The sequence below is a fragment of the Hyla sarda genome, chromosome 1 (assembly GCF_029499605.1).
Source record: "Hyla sarda isolate aHylSar1 chromosome 1, aHylSar1.hap1, whole genome shotgun sequence".
Lineage (NCBI taxonomy): Eukaryota > Metazoa > Chordata > Amphibia > Anura > Hylidae > Hyla > Hyla sarda.
In genome coordinates, this window is record NC_079189.1 from 116,766,393 (window position 1) to 116,784,869 (window position 18,477).

Below are 18,477 nucleotides of genomic sequence, written 5' to 3' on the forward strand. Positions count from 1 at the left end.
GAGGAGTGGGTGCTGCAAAGACCTGAGTGAATCACACGGACATTACTGGCGCTCTCGTAGAAATGAATGGAGCATGTGCTGTCTACCGGTAGATGACACGCACTCCTCAGTAAGAAAGCCAGAGACACCCATACCAGAGATAGGACCCCCCACGATCAGCTACTTATCCCCTATCCTGTGTAAGGAGGATAAGTTAACTTTCACTGGAGTACACCTTTAAGTACTGTTTCTAACTCCCTTTGTACATTTCTAAACCTCATCTTTACAAGGCTTTTCTTAAGTTTTGGCTAAATCATACTGCTTGCTTCAGAAGTAATGTCAGTGTTTACTAAAATGATGAAAGATATAAAAGAAAACAATCTAATTCCCATGCCACTAGGTCTGATAGATTGCTGTAAGTAAAAGGAACTTGCACAATACTTTATCATGCAGTACAGTAAGTACATTAGCTATACTGTTGCCAAGGTAGGTATATTTCAATGAACAGTTACAGACATTCCTAGAATGCTTTATCCTGAGTTTAATAGCAAATAAGAAAAATGCCACGATTACAAATAAATAATGAGGGATTGCATAATAAAATAGGATTGCTAAAATATTTTTTATTTTTCATGCCAGCTAAAGTATTTAAAATATGACCTTTAATGGAGTTCTGCAGCGATAGACAACCCCCTGCAATCTCCTGTACGGGGCCCCGGCTCTGCTATGGCCTTCCCCGTGCAGGAGGCGTGCCAGGGGAGATGCAGTGTTCATGCATAGAGCTGAATGCCAGCATAAGTGACCTCAGCATAAGCTGCTCAGAGCCGCGACAATGCCAGTTCCCCGTACGAGTTCGGACCCCCTGCAGTCAGACAAATTATCCCCTATCGGATAGGGGATTAGTTGTCTATCGCTGCAGAACTTCTTTAATATCGCAGCATACTCATGTTCAACATGAACTACACTTAAACTTATATAAACATTTGCACCTGAACTTATGTCAAATATTTTCAGTTTCTTAAATCAAAGATGAATTTATCTACATGCAGCTATACTGACCCACATGCTACAGTCTTATTACAACAGGGTCAGCTCACAGATACTTGATCCACCACTTTTGCTGCCTGACTCAACCTGCTTTTGACTCTACCTCTGTCAGACTTTCCTACTGTACCCTCTCTCCATTGCTTGACCTGGACTGATGACTATACATTTTTTTCTGCTTGACTTCCTGGTGCCCCTTCTGGTCGTTGGGCAAACCACTACTCACACTGGAACCACCCCTGACCTGGTAGCCTCTAGCAGATTCCACATTCTAGGGAAGATAAAAAATGAATAGTTTTGGGGGAACACTACTCTGTAGGCAATTCCAACATATCCCAAGAAGTTGGGTAGTGGATGAAAACTTTGGTGAAAATTTACCAAAACCAACAAAAGTGATAAGTGGAAGACCTACCCATAGCATCAATTGAGATTCTAACTTCTCATTTTAGAGGCTCAAAAGGTTGATATTGTTAACTGCTTTACATTTTACTTTGATTAATTTACATCAAATTGACTTTGTTTTCCAGACACATATACAACGTTATTTCCTACTCTGTACTAAGAAATGTTTACAGGAAATATTATTTGTTGTGAACAATATGGACACTTTTTCTATAAGATCTTTTTAAAACAAGAGGCCCTTTATTTTGTTTTCATTGACAATAATAGTCTAGGCAATAGATGGGAATGGAATGAATTGTTTACAACAAAAAAATCTTCAAATGTAACCAGAAGTGGGACTAGAAGAAAAATGTATTTTCTTAAGTGTCTCTTAAAAAAAATGTAAAATCTGAGATAAAATATAAAGCAATGGTGGATCATTGTTTATTTCAGGCATATTACAACACCGAACAAAACTGATGCAGCGGTCTGAAGTCAAAAGTAAAAACTGGAGGGGGCGGTGCATGACACAGCTGTTCTCTTGGGTGTTCTTTGTTCCTGGGCTATACATTGTGACTTCAGTTTCTGCAAAATACATATACAGTGGATTAATTTTGCCTTTGTATTCTTTTAATCATGCATTTACAGATAACTAATTAGATTAAAGTGATCTTGTGTATTAATTTACATATTATTTCAACCAATAGAAATAATGGGAAAAAATGAAGAGGATGACAAGCAATAAAATGATTTATGGTTTCCTGATCAATAACATACACATATGGCATGAGTCGGGTGAGGAAGTATGGAGTGGGCTCGGGAGTCAGGCCCATGCTATACCTGGCAGGTGCTGGCTGCTATCTGCAGCTGACACCAGCCAGCAATAACCAATATTGGAGTTTACTCTGATGTTGGTCATTTAATGTTGGTCGGTTAACAAAAAACATAACAGTTTCTGGCATGCATCTCCGGTGTCTAGTGGCCTGAATGACCCTCCCGCATTGGTCAATATAAGAAAAAATATTCTATGTGTAAAAAGGATATATGTATAGTGATATTTCTATTCCAGTTCCCTTCCTATTGATTATTTAAGTAATTAAGTCCTCATTATACTTTTATTTTTACGCTGGGTTCACACATTCCATTATAGTTTTTTTTATCTGTATTAGTACCACTACTGGTTTTGGCTACACATTCTAAGCAACGTACTCTAACTGTTAACCTAGCCATAAAGAAGATGTCCAGTACTTAGAAATGTATTCCCTATCCGCAGGGCTGGGACCCCCGATGATCTCATGTACGGAGCCATGGCTCGGCCCGGGCTTTGTGCTGTTAGAGCGCATTTTGCTATGTACCAAGAACGTTAGCTGATTGAAACACGTCCCCTCCATTCATCTCTATGGGAGAAGCGGAGATGCAGGAACACTGTGTTCTCCACCTCTCCAAAAGAGATAAATGGAGGGGGTTTGTTTGTACCAGTTGGCCTGCTATGTGGGAAACGTCACACACTGGAGCTCAGCTGCCTGCAGATCTTCTTTACAGTAAATTAAAAGGGTATTTTGCCAAAATTGCTGAAATCGGTGAAATATGTGTGTTCACGGGGGAACTACTTCTAAAACAGGGTGGGGTAAAGCATATATTTTGCCACTCTATTCAAAGTCTTTAAGGCTGACTTGGGACCCCATTCTTGTGATGAGTAGGGATCATTAATTCTAGTGTTGGGGTCCCAGCGATCATACATTTATCTCATGTTCTGTGGATGTGGTGACAAATATTCTTAGTCTATAATGTAATCTGTGCTTAATCAATCTATTACTTAATTTACAGCTTTAACAAAGACAGAATAATGTATTGCTTTTTCAAGAGTTTGTAATTTCATCTATATCTCTAATCCCTAGTTTAGAGATGGATCTGCAATAAATCTCAAGACAAACATCTACCAGCAGTTATTTCTATTAAGTTAAAGAGTATAAAACTACATGAGGCCTAATACACCTGAGTGATTTACACTTTCGTAGAGTATTTAAACTACAGGACCACTTGGAGAAAATACACATTGCTCTTCCTTATCTGTCTTTACACCAGTCTCTGACCAATTATTAACTTTTTTTCAGTTTAAGGTGTTTTCTCGCTTAATGGAGCTCTGCTGTAATACTAAGACATGTTTTCACTTACAGAATGGCTGGGGTCCCAGCTACCTACTGTGCAGTGGTCTACAACATGGCATTGTTGCTGCTCCTTAATATTGCCATCTGCTTGTTAATGATAATTCCTCCCCAAAAAGTGCTCAGCTCTCCTTCACCCAAATAGAGAAACATAGCCGCACATCCCCCATTTGTGTTTTGATCTACTTGCTTCTCAGCATAATTAAAAAAATGAAAAGGTTGTTAGTATACATTTTGATCAAAAAATACAAGCCCACTCGCTACATCAAGGCCACCCAGTCAGAGTGGGTCCATAACCTAACACTGGCGTAGCGCCGTGCAGCGACCACTGCCTCCAAGACACCATGCCCACAGGGGGAACGACCAGGTGGCCAGGCAGCTTCACTGCTGCCCGGCCAAGCCCCTGGCTTTGGGCCGCACGACCCCACAGACAAAGCATCACAGAAACAATGGCTGCCAGCCACAGAGACCCACATCAGTTTGAACACTTACCATGTGCTCCCTACCAGAGGGCTGGGAGAATGTTAGGAGGAAACCCTTATGCAGTCTCCTGCTAATTAAAAATGCCTGGGCTGAATGGGTGGAGTGGAGTGCTGTCATGGAAGAAGGGAGAGAATGCAAATGTTCAAATCAAATAGAGAAACATAATCGCACATCCACCATTTGTATTTTGATCTACTTGCTTCTCAGCATAATTTAAAAAAACTAACAGGTTGTTAGTATACATTTTGATCAAAAAGTACAAGTCCACTGGCCACATCAAGGCCACCTAGTCAGAGTGGGTCGATAACCTAACACTGGCATGCGGCGACCACTGCCTCCGAGACACCATACCCACAGGGGGAATGACCCAGTGGCCAGGCAGCCCCACTTCTGCCTGACCAAGGCACTGGCTTTGGGCCGCACCAACCCACAGACAAAGCATCACAGAAACAATGGCCGCCACAGAGAAGCACACCAGTGTTCCCTGCCAGAGGGCTTGGAGAATGTTAGGAGGAAACCCTTATGCAGTCTCCTGCTAATTAAAAATGCCTGGGCCGAATGGGTGGAGTGCTGGCCATGGTGTGGTGTGGTTGCACTGCGGCGGTCATTGTTACTGTGATGCTTTGTCAGTGGGGTGGGGTGGCCCGGAGCCAGGGGCTTGGTCGGGTAGCAGTGGGGCTGCCTGGCCACTGGGTCACTCCCCCCTGTGGACATGGTGTTGCGGTGGTGGTGGCCGTTGTTGGGTTAGGGACCCACTCTAAATAAGTGGCCTTGACGTGGCAAGTGGGCTTGTACTTTTTGATGAAAATGTATTGTTTGGGTTTGAATTTATGCTGAGAAGCAAGTTGATCAAAATACAAATTATGGATGTGCGGCTGTGTTTCTTTTTCTCTATTTTTGTTCTCCTTCACCCACACCAGCACAGAGAACTATGTGCATGCTGGGAGCCTCACAGAACTATTATTGCTATTTATTTTTTAAGTACCATTTTACTTAGCCCCTTAAGGACGGACCCATTTTTTACCTTAAAGGGGTACTCCGGTGGTCAACGTGTTTTTCCGTTTCTGACTTACCCTATTTTTTTTGTTTCATTTCTGTTCTTGTTGTTTAGCCTACTCTATTTCTGTTCTTTGTTGTCTTTTAATCCCCCACTTTGTTTTCCTATCTTTGCTCCTATTTCCTGTTTCTTGCTGTGCTGAAAACTACAAATCACAGCATGCCACATGCCTTGCTGGTTTGGGGCAGCTCCTTTTTTTTTTTTGCCCTTTACGCATCCTACTATTTTCCCGGGTCAGCCCCCTTATACACAGCACACTAATATAATCAGCCCTGGTTGGGATACACTGTCATACACACACAAAAGGGACTACAACTCCAAGCATGTGTCATTCAGGAGTCTGTGGTATAACACCAGCATGCTGCCTCTCTAGTCTCCTGGGGGTTGTAGTTCACCACACCTCTGTAGGGCATACACCAGTGTTTCCCAACCAGGGTGCCTCCAGGTGTTGCAACACTACAACTCCCAGCATGCCCTGACAGCCTTTGGGCATGCAAGGAGTTGTAGTTTTGCAACAGCTGGAGGCACACTGGTTGGGAAACACTGGTGTAACATGATGTGTATGCTGAATAGGCTAGAACAGTGTTTCCCAACCAGTGTACCTACAGCTGTTGCAAATCTACAACTCCCAGCATGCCCAAAGTCTGTCAGGGCATGCTGGGAGTTGTAGTTTTACAACACCTGGAGGCACACTGGTTTGTAAACACTAGCATAAACACACACACACAACAGGGACTACAACTCCCAGCATGTGTTATTCAGGAGTCCCCCCCTCCCCCTTCACATATAGATCAAAACCCGTCCAGAGGAAAACTTGCCCAGTTGCCCATAGCAACCAATCAGCTTGCTGCTTTCATTTTTATGAAGGCCTGTGAAAAATGAAAGAAGCAATCTGATTGGTTGCTATGGGCAACTGGGCAAGTTTTCCTCTGCACAGGTTTTGATAAATCTCCCCCATAGAGATCATTCCCAGTATGAGATTTATTTCCCTGCAGTCCATACATCCCCAACCCGTGCATCTTCTCATCCTCCCCTTCAGATAACACTTATCTTCTCTGTGAGGTCCTTCTCCTGTGCAGACCTGCATTCTTAGAATACAGAGCAGGGGGAGGGGAGGTGAGGAGCTGTGTACTCAGCTGGATGAGATGAGGGGGCGTGACTTATTCCTCTCATGCAGACAGAGAGAAAAAAAAAAAGCTGTGACATCTTGTCCACAACAGACTCAGAACTGTGGACAACAGTAAAAGAAAATACTCTGAACTACAGAACTTCCTGCCCAACAAACAGGTAAGAAAAACACATTCATGCTGCCAAAACATATAACACATGTATATTGCAAAAAAACAAAACTTACAAAGAAGATGCCATATAGTCAAAAAAATTAACCACCGAAGTACCCCTTTAATGACCATGCTCTTTTTTTTTTACATGTGTCCCTTTAAATGGTAATAACTTTTGAAATATTGTGAAAAACTGGAAAATTTCTGGCATTTAAAAAAACTTTTTTATGGTGTACACTGTGCGGTAAAAATGATGTTATATTTATTCTGTGGGTCAACACGATTATGGCGATACCCATTTTATATAGAAAACAACAACTCAACTTCAGAAGCTAATAACTATTGGAAGGATTAAGATTTTTTAATAGAAGTAATTTACAAATCTGTTTAACTTTCCGGAGCCAGTTGATATATAAAAAAAGAAAAGTTGCTCCTTTTGCCTTTGTTACAGAAGTAGAGAATCATGCGTTAGCATATCGGCACATATATTATATAGTATTTCACATAAGTGAGTCCACCCCTCACATTTTTGTAAATATTTTATAATCTTTACAGGTGACAACACTAAAGAAATGACACTCTGCTACAATGTAAAGTAGTGAGTGCACAGCTTGTATAACAGTGTTTACAGTTGTGTCCTCTCAAAAAAAAAACTCAACACAGCCATTAATGTCTAAACCTTGGCAACAAAAGTGCGTACACCCCTTTATGTAATATGGCCAACTTTGGTCCAAAGTGTCAATATTTTGTGTGGCCACCATTATTTCCAAGCACTGCCTTTAAGCCTCATGGGCATGGAGTTTACCAGAGCTTCACAGGTTGTCACTGGAGTCATCTTCCACGTCCCAACGATAACATCACAGAGCTGGTGGATGTTAGAGACCTTGTACTCCCCCACCTTTCATTTGAGGATGTCTTACAGATGCTCAATATGGTTTAGGTCTGGAGACCAGACCAGATCTTGGCCAGTCCATTGACCTTTACCCTCAGCTTCTTTAACAAGGCAGTAGTCATCAGGATGGTGTGTTTGGGGTCATTATCATGTTGGAATATCCTAAGGGAGGGGATCATGTTCTACTTCAGTATGTCACAGTACATGTTGGCATTCATGGTTCCCTCAATGAGGGAATGAGGTTCATTGAGGGAACCATGAATGCCAACATGTACTGTGACATACTGAAGCAGAACATGATCCCCTCCCTTAGGATATTCCAACATGATAATGACCCCAAACACACCATCCTGCTCCCCAGTGCCAGCAGCACTTATGCCCAAGACCATGACACTCCCAACACCATGCTTGACTCTAGGGAAGACACACTTGTCTTTGTACTTCTCACCTGGTTGCTGCCACATAGGCTTGACACAATCGGAACCAAATAAGTTTATTTTGGTCTCACAGGACAAACGGTTTGGGGGCTATTATGAATCATATTTACAAGAGGATTCCTTCTGGGTTGACAGCACTGTAGACCAATTTGACTCAGTTAGGTTTATTTACTATGAGTGGAGTGGAGTTTTCTTTGTAGGTTTTGATTTCTGACAGGTTCAGTATTTTCCCAAGATATTTGCTAAGGTTTCCCTATGTTTTGCTTTTTTTTTTTTTACAACTGTTTTGATCTGTCGGTTTTTTCCAGCTCAAATCCACCACATTTTCTGTGGAAACCTTAGTAAATATGTTGGAATTTTTCAAAACTGCCGGGTACACGCCCCTTTGTCGGGACCATGCCCACTTTCTCCTGTGGCCATGCCCCCTTTTTGGATTTTTCTTGTAAAATGGCGGATTTGTTTTTTTTTGGTCGCAAATTGTGTTGCATGGCATGTGCAACACAATTTGGGAGCAAAACCCGAAAAAAAAAAGAGTTGGGATCACGTTAGCAAATAAACCCCAGTATGCTGCGTTTGGTCAAAGCTGTGATAGGCTGACCCTTCATCCTTTGCAGCAATGCTGGGAGCACTCATACATCTATTTCCCAAAGAAAATATCTGGATTTGATGCTGGGAACGTGCACTGTGAAACCACTGTATGGCCTTGCCCATCGTGCATCAGGTCAGTTTCAGCATCTTGGCAGTCTTCTTACAACCTAGGCCATTTAAATGTATAGCAACAGCTCTTTTCTTTCCAGATCCTAAAAGATTTCTTTGCCATAAGATGTCATGTTGAATGTCCAGATATTAGAGAGTCCGAGAGCGATAACACCAAATTTAAACCACCTGCTTCACTCCTGAGACCTTGTAACACTAAAAAGTCACATGAAACCGGTGGGAGGAAAATGACTAATTGGGCCCAATATGAACATTTCCACTTAGGGGTGTACTCACTTTTGTTGCCAAGGTTCAGACATTTATGGCTGTGTGTTGAGTTATTTTAAGGGGACAGCATCATGAAACATTGTTATACAGGCTAAGCACTCACTACTTTAAATTGCAGAAGAGTGTCATTTCTTCAGTGTTGTCACATGAAAAGATATAATAAAATATTTACAACAATAGGAGGAAAGTAAACTCACTTATGTAAGATACTGGAAATGATTAGGATTTGCCGGGTGATTTGCAAATGAAAAATCCACAATACCAGATATTTGGATTTCATTTGTCCTATCTCACCCATATTTTACAGATTGCAAAGTGACCTGAATGGAAATTGACCTGCCTTGTGGATTTTTAAATATACAGCATGTCAACTTTTGCTGAAGATTCTCTGCGCAGATGTTACTTTTGATAATATAAATGGGGTAAATCCACAACAAAATCCATATTATTTATTTATTTAACCCCTTAAGGACTCTGCATTTTTCAGTTCTTGCATTTTTGTATTTTCCTCCTTACCTTTTAAAAATCATAACCCTTTCAATTTTCCACCTAAAAATCCATATTATGGCTTATTTTTTGTGCCACTAATTCCACTTTGTAGTGACATTAGTCATATTATCCAAAAATCCACGGCAAAACGAAAAAAAAAATCATTGTGCGATAAAATTGAAGAAAAAACGCCATTTTGTTATTTTGGGGCCTTCTGTTTCTACGCAGTGTATTTTTCAGTAAAAATTACAACTTATCTTTATTCTGTACATCCATATAGTTAAAATGATACCTTACTTATATAGGTTTGATTTGGGCATACTTCTGGAAAAAATCATAACTACATGCAGGAAAATTCATACGTTTAAAAATGTCATCTTCTGACCCCTATAACTTTTTTATTTTTCAGCGTACAAGGCAGTATGAGAGCTAATTTTTTGCGGCGTCATCTGAAGGTTTTATCTGTAACATTTTTGTTTTGATCAGACTTTTGGATCGCTTTTTATTCATTTTTAATGGTATAAAAAGTGACCAAAAATACGCTATTTTGGACTTTGGAATTTTTTTACGTGCACACCATTGACTGTGCAGTTTAATTAACAATATATTTTTATAGTTAAGACACTTACACACACGGCGATACCACATTTGTTTATTTTTATTTACACTGTTTTTTTTTATGAGAAAAGGGGGGTGATTCAAACCTTTATTAGGGAAGGGGTTAAATCACATATATTAACACTTTGTTTTTTTCACTTTTCTTTTGCAGTGTTATAGCACCCATAGGGGGCTATAAAACTGCACATACTGATCTCTTACACTGATCACTGGCGTGTATTAACATTATGCCATTAATCAGTGTTATCGGTGCAGGCACGGAGCAGTCATTCGCCGATCAGACACCGAGGAGGCAGGTAGGGATCCTCCTGGTGTCCTGTAAGCTGTTCGGGATGAAATTGCTGCGATCCCAAACAGCCTGACTGAGCTGCCAGGATACCTTCAGTTTCACTTTAAACGCGGCGGTCAACATTGATTGCCACGTCTGAAGGGTTAATACAGGGCATCACCGCGATCGGTGATGTCCTGTATTAGCCGCGGATCCCAAGCGTTGATGGCCGCCGGGACTGACCTGATATGACGCAGGGCCACCGCGTGACCCCGCGTTATATCGCGGGAGCCAGGGCAGGACGTAAAAATAAGTCCTGCGTCATTAAGGAGTTAATTTACACAGTATTTACTTATATATTTTACTTATTCACACAATACAGAGTATATATATATATATACAGTACAGACCAAAAGTTTGGACACACCTTCTCATTCAGAGTTTTCTTTATTTTCATGACTATGAAAATTGTAGATTCACATTGAAGGCATTAACTATGAATTAACACATGTGGAATTATATACATAACAAAAAGTGTGAAACAACTGAAAATATGTCATATTCTAGGTTCTTCAAAGTAGCCACCTTTTGCTTTGATTACTGCTTTGCACACTCTTGGCATTCTCTTGTTGAGATTCAAGAGGTAGTCACCTGAAATGGTTTTCACTTCACAGGTGTGCTGGTGTGGCGGAGGAGGTGTGATGGTGTGGGGGTGCTTTGCTGGTGACACTGTTCGGGATTTATTCAAAATTGAAGGCATACTGAACCAGCATGTCTACCACAGCATCTTGCAGTGGCATGCTATTCCATCCGGTTTGCGTTTAGTTGGACCATCATTTATTTTTCAACAGGACAATGATCCCAAACACACCTCCAGGCTGTGTAAGGGCTATTTGACCAAGAAGGAGAGTGATGGGGTGCTGCGCCAGATGACCTGGCCTCCACAGTCACCGGACCTGAACCCAATCGAGATGGTTTGGGGTGAGCTGGACCGCAGAGTGAAGGCAAAAGGGCCAACAAGTGCTAAGCATCTCTGGGAACTCCTTCAAGACTGTTGGAAGACCATTTCAGGTGACTACCTCTTGAAGCTCATCAAGAGAATGAGTGTGCAAAGCAGCAATCAAAGCAGAAGGTGGCTAGAACCTAGAATATGACATATTTTCACACTTTTTTGTTATGTATATAATTCCACATGTGTTAATTCATAGTTTTGATGCCTTCAGTGTGAATCTACAATTTTCATAGTCATGAAAATAAAGAAAACTCTGAATGAGAAGGTGCGTCCAAACTTTTGGTCTGTACTGTATATATCTATCTATATATATATATATATATATATATATATATATATATATAAATAGTAACAAGAATTTTGGAGGCACACTGCAGCAGCATGGTTCATAACAAAGTGTAGTAAATATTATGATAAAAAAGAAAAAAGGAAATTTAACATATCTTCACATGGTGGTAATGGTACATGAGATTACAAATATGTCAGCAATAAAATTGAAATGTCTGTGTAGACAACAGAAATAATGAGGACAATTCTCAGGAGGCAAGAAAATAAGAACAAGGAAGAAGTAACAAGAATAAATAAATAAATAACTAAAACATGTTTGGACGTTAAGATGTATTTGAACCAGTTTTTTTTACAAATTGTCACGGGATATTATGCCACACTGATGAGTGAAAAAATTGCCATTCTGGGACAGGGTTCACATTTTATTAGTGTTTTTTTTAGGAACAACTTTTCTTTACCCTAAATAGTTTTATGAGGTTATAATTGGGAGTAGAAAAGTGTGAAGGAAATACTTAGGGCAAACATTGCTGTGACTGAGAATCAGTTACAGGCATCTGTATGGGGTTATTTCTGTAGAAAGTGCATGAATTTATGCAAGACGTATTCACATGAATGTAAGGATCATAGAAATTTTCGTAATAAATTTGCACAAATGTAAATATATTAGTAGGTTAAATCCCTACAAGGTTTTTTACACCATAAGGGTAGAGTCACACATTCTTTATTTTGCTGTATGTTTGCTGCCGCATATTTTTCTACCCATTGAAGTCAATAGGTAGCAAAATCAGCTGCAGAAAATATGCAGCAAAATACGGCATGTTTGACACACATAAATTCTCATCTACATGCCTGATACTGTAATCTGCTTTCAATTTTACATGTGCAAATCTGCAAATAAAATCTGCAGCGAACCTACTACTTGAGGAGTTACTACTTATTCTCTGTTTAAGATTCAAAAACTTCACCAGTGAACAATTCATGAAACAAAATTTGTTCAATTCATGTTTCATGGAGAGTGAAAGGAAATTAAAGAAATTAAATGTTTTTGCTTATTTACCTTTTTTTTCCAGTCAATGGTAACTGGCCGAAAGACAGAAAGAGAATCAGCGAAATTGGCAATTTTGAGGTTATCGAAGTCACTTTTAACCCCTTCATGACCCAGCCCATTTTCACCTTCAGGACCTGGGCATTTTTTGAAAATCTGACCACTGTTACTTTAAACATTAATAACTCTGGGATGCTTTTACTTATCATTCTGATTCCGAGATTGTTTTTTCGTGACATATTCTACTTTATGTTATTGGTAAAATTTCACAGATATTTGCATCCTTTCTTGGTAAAAAATCTAAAAATGTCATGGAAATTTTGAAAATGTTGCATTTTTCTAACTTTGAGAGTCTCTGCTTGTAAGGAAAATGGATATTCCAAATAAATTGCATATTGATTCACATATACAATGGGGGAGATTTATCAAAGGATTTAGACTGGTTTTTCTTGTCTAAATTTGTCGCACAGAAAGTCGCAGTCTAAATCTGTGCGACTTCTCTGCGACTTTTGCTCTAGAGGATTTTTAGAACATGATGCATGCAAGTCTATTTTAGACTGAAATGCATTGAAAAATGCATTGGTGCTGAATTTATCAAAAGCGACTTTTCACCGACAAGTCTCATAGGCTGAAAGTATGCCGAAATGTCAGACCATGTTGGAGCAGGTTTAAATATAGACTAAAGCATAGATCATGCAGTCTGTGCACAGAATTTATCAAGAGCTGTGCGCCATTTGATAAATTAGGTGCACAATAGACCAGACTAACCCTCTGTAGTTTGGTCTATATTGATGCGGGACATAGACAACTTTGATAAATATCCCCCCATATGTCTACTTTATGTTTGCATCAAAAAATTGACAAGTTTTTACTTCTGGAAGACACCAGAGGGCTTCAAAGTTCCGCAGCAATTTTCCAATTTTTCTGAAGATTTTCAAAATCGTACTTTTTCAGGGACCAGTTCAGGTTGGAAGTGGATTTTAAGGGTCTTCATATAAGAAATACCCCACAAATGATTCCATTATAAAAACTGCACCCCCCAAAGTATTCAAAATGACATTCAGTAAGTGTTTTAACCCTTTAGGTGTTTCACAGAAATAGCAGCAAAGTTAAGGAGAAAATTCTAAATCTTCATTTTTTACACTCGCATGTTCTTGTAGACCCAATTTTAGAATTTTTACAAGAGGTAAAAGGAGGGAAATCCCCCTAAAATTTGTAACCCAATTTCTCTCGAGTAAGGAAATACCTCATATGTGTATGTCCAGTGTTCGGCGGGCGCAGTAGAGGGCTCAGAAGGGAAGGAGCGACAATGGGATTTTGGAGAGTGAGATTTTCTGAAAGGGTTTTTGGGGGGCATGTCCCATTTAGGAAGCCCCTATGGTGCCAGAATAGTGGACCCCCCCCCCACATGTGACCCCATTTTGGAAACTACACCCCTCATGGAATTTAATAAGGGGTGCAGTGAGCATTTACACCCCACTGGCGTTTGACAGATATTTGAAACAGTGGACTGTGCAAATGAAAAATTGCATTTTTCATTTTCACAGAGCACTGTTCCAAAAATCTATCATACACCAGTGGGGTGTAAATGCTCACTGCAACCCTTATTAAATTCCATGAGGGGTGTAGTTTCCAAAATGGGGTCACATATGGATATTTATTGTTTTGCGTTTATGTCAGAACTGCTGTAACAATCAGCCACCCCTGTGCAAATCACCTCAAATGTACATGGTGCACTCTCCCTTCTAGGCTTTGTTGTGCACCCCCAGAGCACTTTGCGCCCACATATGGGGTATCTCCGTAGTCGGGAGAAATTGCATTACAAATTTTGAGGGTCTTTTTTCCCTTTTACCTCTTGTGAAAATGAAAAGTATAGGGCAACACCAGCATGTCAGTGTAAAAAATTAAATTTTTATACACTAACATGCTGGTGTAGACCCCAACTTCACTTTTTCATAAGGGGTTAAAGAAGAAAAAGCCCCCCCGAGTACGGAGATACCCCATATGTGTCCCAAAACTGTTGCCCTGAAATACGAGAGGGCTCCAAAGTGAGAGAGCGCCATACGCATTTGAGGCCTAAATTAGGGATTTGCATAGGGGTATTCTATGCCAATGTTTCCCAAACAGGGTGCCTCCAGCTGTTGCAAAACTCCCAGCATGCCTGGACAGTCAATGGCTGTCCGGTAATACTGGAAGTTGTTGTTTTGCAACAGCTGGAGGCTCAGTTTTGGAAACAGTAGCGTACCAGACGTTTTTCATTTTTTGGGCGGAGGGGGGCTGTGTAGGGGTATGTGTATATGTAGTGTTTTTTACTTTTTATTTTAGGTTAGTGTAAGTGTAGTGTAGTGTTTTTAGGGTACAGTCACATGGGCAGAGGTTCACAGCAAGTTTGCCGCTGGGAGTTTGAGCTGCAGCGCAAAATTTGTGCCATCTCAAACTTGCAGCACTCACTGTAAACCTCCGCCCATGTGAGTGTACCCTGTACATTCACATTGGGGGGAGGGGGCAAACATTCAGCTGTTGCAAACTCCGAGCATGCTCTTTGGCTATCCGTGCATGCTGGGAGTTGTAGTTTTGCAACAAATGGAGGCACACTGGTTTGGAAACACTAAGTTAAGTAATAAACTTTTAAGTGTTATGCAACCAAACTTAGTGTTTCCAAACCAGTGTGCCTCCAGCTGTTGCAAAACTACAACTCCCAGCATGCATGATCTGTCAGTGCATGCTGGGAGTTATAGTTTTGCAACAATTGCTACAGCTGGAAGCACTGAGGTAGGAAACGGACAATGTTTCCCAACTAGTGTGCCTCCAGTTGTTGCAAAACTACAACTCCCAGCATGCCCAGACTGCCCAGGCATGCTGGAAGTTGTAGTTCGGCAATATCTGAAGGATCAGATGTTGCCGAACTACAACTTCCAGCATGTTTGGGCAGTCTGGTATGCTGGGAGTTGTAGTTTTGCAACATCTGGAGGTCCACAGTTTGGAGACCACTGTATAATGGTCTCCAATCTGTGGTCTTCCAGATGTTACAGAACTACAACTCCCAGCAGGCCTGGACAGACTGAGCATGCTTAGATTTGTAGTTTTGCAACATCTGGATGAGCACAGATTGGAGACCATTATACAGTGGTCTCCAAAACTGTGGACCTCCAGATGTTGCAAAACTGCAACTCCCAGCATGCACAGAAAGCCAAAGGCTGTCTGGGCATGCTGGGAGTTGCAGTTTTGAAACTCCCAGAGGCAGCGGTGAGATCGCTTTACGGCGATCTCACTGCTGCCAATGAAGATGCCGCCCTGCTGCCGGAAACTCACCGCCGGGACGCACCACCGCCGGGACCGCCTGGAGGACGCCGCTCTCGCCGGGACCGCTCGGGACACCGCATGGCCGGGTAAGTGACGCCGGGGGACGGGTAAGGGACACTTAGCAGAGCGGTGTGTGTCCCGATCCCCGTGATCGGGACTCACACACCGCGCTGCTAAGTATTCTGATAGCGAAACGCTGCTATCAGCTAGTCAGATTTGGGGGGGTGGGGGATGAAACCCCCCGTGGTCGCATGGTAAGATGGCTGGCTATCAGTGATAGCCACCATCTTACCGTGCACTGCAGGATCCCGCGAGTAGCGGCAAAAATGTTCATGACGTACCTGTATGTCATGGGTCGGGAACACCTTGCCACTCATGACGTACAGGTATGTCATAGGTCGGGAAGGGGTTAAAAGCAAACAAAAGTGAGGCTAGGCTCATATCTGCACCAGAGGCTCCATTTGGGGCCTCCATCACAGAAACCATTCAAATAATTACACAATAAAAAATAATCAACACCATTTTTTTTTGTTTGGTAAAAATCTAGTGAAATGATGGGCAATAGCCAGAAATCTGAATAAGCACATTAAAGGCCTAAGGGTCTATCAGGCTCTGTTGTGTCCATCATCCAGGTACCGGCTGGCTCCATTTACTATGAATTTGTCAGCATTTTGGTACTCTGAAGTAGCTTTACGGAAATCATACAGCTTAAGGTTCGTTTAAGCAGATGTAATAGGAGTGTATTTTCATCTATATTACAGCTGCTACACTTGGTCCAACAACAGTGCTGCTGAACCTAACTTAGAACACCATAAAACCTTATGGTGATCTAAGGTAAATGGGTTATCCTAAGATAAGTATCTGATTGGTAGAGGTCTTACCTTTATACTTAATTATCTTCAGTGGGCCCCTAGTAAGTGGATGGATTGACAGAATGCATGCTTAAAGGAATACTGTAGTGTTATATAACTTATGAGGCTCATGATGTCGCAGCCATACCCCATGGTGACATCACACCATGCAAGTCTATGGGAGGGGTGCCCTCTTCCATGGACTTGCATTGAGAGGGGGTGTGATGTCAAGAGGGGGGGTGTTGCCGTGACGTCACGAGCCTCCAGTGCCACATCACTAGTCATCCGGGATGGAACGAAGTTCGCCCCATGCACCGTATGACTGGGCAGATATCGCGGGGTTCCCAGCAGCAGGACCCCCACTATCAGACATCTTATCCCCTATCCTTTGGATAGGGGATAAGATGTCTAGTGGCAGAGTACCCCTTTAAAATGAAGCTAAAATCTGTTTAAATTCTATAGAAATAACTGCAATATGTCCATGGAACTATCACTTTCTACTATTTTTAACTATAACAAATAAATGCCAAAAGGAAAAATCTAATGTGAAAAAGCAAAAAAGATTAATGACTGTTCTATGTCTACTACAAAGCAGAATAAAATAATAATATCTGTTTAAAAGGAATCTTTAATATTTAGGTATCACATGGACAAACTATCTATCCTATGGATAAGGGATATTTTACATCCACCTGAAAATGTAACTACAGCCTTAATCTCTCCTACTATACCGCTGCATGGTCTACTGGGATCCCTATTGATATATAGAATAAACACAATACCACCAGGGAATTTTAGATGTATTATATTTTCAGGCATTATATCATAAACCAAATTTTTTTCTTTTTTTTTCAAATCAGCTTGAAATCCAACTGGGAACATGTTTTGCTCTAATGATGTTTTGTTGTGTCTTATAAAAGGCAGGTTCCCATGACATGCTTGTTAGCTTTACAAAATGTCACTTTCCTTAGATGCCAGAAGTTCCAATTAGTTGTTCTAAATATAGTGAAGAACTTTGGTGCATGGAAACAATATAGACAGGCAGTAGGGGTTATAGTTCTAAGGCTTCCTGAAACATTAGGCACATTTTTAGCATTTACTGCATCAGGGACAGGAAGGAGCAGCCTGACTGACAGACAGGAGTTTGGAGATTATAAATTATTTACTCTGCATGTGATCATCAGCTTTGCAACCATAAAAGTTACAAAGAACCTGCATCCTGAAATAACTGCCATGTAGGAAAATAGAAAAAAAGCAATATGGTGGGATTTGTCACAATACTAAAAATATATAATATACAGTATAACCTATACTTGGTATATGCAGCATATATATATATATATATATATATATATATATACCATATTTTTTGCCGTATAAGACACACTTTTTCTACCCCAAAACTGGGGGGAAAAGTTGGTGCTTCTTATACGGTGAATACATACCTATCGCGGCGGTCCCTGCGGCCATCAATGGCCGGGACCCGCGGCTAATACAGGACATCACCGATCGCGGTGGTGCCCTGTATTAACCCTTCAGACGCGGCGATCAAAGCTGACCGCCACGTCTGAAGCGAAAGTGACACTAACTAGGCTGCACCGGGAGGGACCTTACCTGCCTCCTCGGTGTTTGCTCCGTGCCGGGATCCCCTGCATGGCCGGCGCTCTTCTTCGTCCTCATCACGTCGTGGTGCATGCCGCCCTGTCATCCAATAGGAGCGGCATGCGGAGTGGCGTGATGGCGGGGAAGGAGAGTGAGGATACCCGGCAGCAGAGATGTTCCAGAGCGACGGGGACACCCCAGGGGCGCGGCAACAGTGGTGGAGGGCGACATCCAAGGCAGCGGTGATGGGTCCGGAGCAGCGGGGACATGTGAGTATTACCTCCTATACCAGTGGTCTT

At 41.4% G+C, this 18,477-nt stretch overlaps 1 long non-coding RNA gene across 1 annotated transcript in view; it reads right to left on the reverse strand.

Moving 5' to 3' along the window:
• Positions 1 to 1,538: 1,538 nt before the first annotated feature.
• The window catches only part of LOC130357834 (uncharacterized), a 108,067-nt gene continuing 91,128 nt past the window's right edge, over positions 1,539 to 18,477 (reverse strand). The window contains exon 4 of the long non-coding RNA XR_008889290.1: positions 1,539 to 1,989. This is a non-coding gene — a long non-coding RNA (uncharacterized LOC130357834). The remainder of the gene's footprint in view (positions 1,990 to 18,477) is intronic.